The following is a 2,016-nucleotide window of genomic DNA, read 5'->3' as shown; positions in this document are numbered from 1 at the left end:
CACAAAAACTTCATTTCCTGTTGAACTCTTTCTAACAGTCCACTTCTTTGGTGCCACTGGTGGTGGACTCGAGCAGATGTCCTGAGTTTATAATAGAGAAAAAATTCACCAAATAATTAAAAATGAATAGAATGCAACCATATATGTTTATATATAGCCACTGCTTAAACTTCTGAGAGTGTAGGCGACTGAACCCAAACCTCTCCAGATTTCGTGGGAGACAGGGGAGCACTTTTTTCTGGCTCATCAGTCTTAGGACTCATTTGAAGGAAGATTTGTTTTCTTGGCAGGGGAGTCGGACGTGGCGAGGGAGTCGGAAGCTTTGGCTGGAGAAAAGAGGGAGCATAATTGAAGGTGCTGCCACAATGTGACAAAGATAGTTATGTAACACAGAATAAGTTTATCAAAGTAGAACTGTGGTCTACAATTTCAATGGCCCCCTCCCTGAACCTACTTTTAGAGACCATGAGGCATGTTCATGATACAACATTGAGTCAAATCTAGTGATCTATACATTTTTACAGTGAAATTTGCCTCAAGATTTCTAAGGAACTACAAATCTGAACACATTATATTTCAATTCAGAGTCAGCTTACAGAGCTGAAATTCCAGACAACCAAACTGTTAATCTACCTGGTCAAGCCCGCCAAACAAGGCTGCTTACATCTCTGCAGCTAACACGCCCATTGTGGACTGATTTCACTTTTGCTTTGTGTGCAAATCTAATCTAATTCAAATTTTTTAATGATTCTGGCAACAAAACCTTTGTAGTTCTTTTGAAATATGTTGGAACAAATTCCAGATAGGTAGGATATTTTGACCAAAACAATATGCATGGCAGTTTGAGTAAAGGTTGTTGTCGTCTGAACTTAAATAAAATTCTATTTAAATTTCTTACCTGTGGCATTGTGTAACAGTGCCTGCTGTCTCTGTGTAACTACAGGATGCTGCACTTTGGCTGGTTGATCCACTAAATGAATGCTCATCACACAAACCAAACAGATTGCATGACTGTGACTGAAACGTCACGGCATGGTATCCATTCACCTTTTTTCATTCATTCTGTTGTTGGACTGGAAAATGTTGTTTTTAGGATAACAACACCTGCCACTTGTCGCAAGAAATATTAAAGGAAATCATTTAAAGGAACACTTTAGGAATACTGTGATGAATAAATAACAATTTTCTTTCACCACTTTTTAAAGACTTAGACATGAAATTGTTTTTTACTTTTATCAAAACCTTACTGACTTTGCAAAGGTTTCTGCAAAAAATGCAGGGATAATGCAGAGTAAAAAGGATCCAGACAGAAAAACTACATGTGATGGATTTATGTGAAAAATTGCTGAAATGGAGAAAAGCAAAATAATACTCGTGAAAACATACAGATCAGAAAACAGACAAAGAAAATATATACAACCTGAGAGCATAGCACCAACTACTGTAAGTCACACTACATACATTCAGCAGCCACTTTATTAGGTATACCTGTTCAGCTGCTCAATAATGCAAATACCAAATTAACCAATCATGAGTCAGTAATTCAAATCATTCAGGCATATAGACATGTTCAAGACAGCCTCATGAAGTTCAAACAGAGCATCAAGAAGTAAGGTATAATAGGCATGGTTTTTGGTCTGAGTGTGTCAAAAACTACTGGTCCAAAAAAAGAGAAATATCCAGAGAGCAGCAGTTCTCAGGGTGAAAATGCCTTGTTGATGTCAGAGACCAGAGAAGAATCACCAGAGCTGATAGGAAAGCAACAGTAACACAAATAACCAGCGATTATAAACAAACCATGCAGAAGAGCACAACAAATCTTACCTTGAAGCAGTTGGGCTACAGCAGCAGAAGACCACACTTGAAGCCACACATTAATTTGGACCCAAACCCTAATTTTCTTTTTAGGTCATTCAAACTTTTTTTCACAACCCAAGGTGTCCACACCTTATGATAGTGTGAAAAGGTAAAAAGGTTTATAGCATAAATAGGTTGAATGATAGGCAGAACTATTTG

This window comes from Pundamilia nyererei, unplaced genomic scaffold (assembly GCF_000239375.1).
Source record: "Pundamilia nyererei isolate P.nyererei 1_Seehausen unplaced genomic scaffold, PunNye1.0 scaffold00255, whole genome shotgun sequence".
In the NCBI taxonomy this organism is placed as follows: Eukaryota; Metazoa; Chordata; class Actinopteri; order Cichliformes; family Cichlidae; genus Pundamilia; species Pundamilia nyererei.
This window is presented reverse-complemented; position numbering follows the sequence as displayed.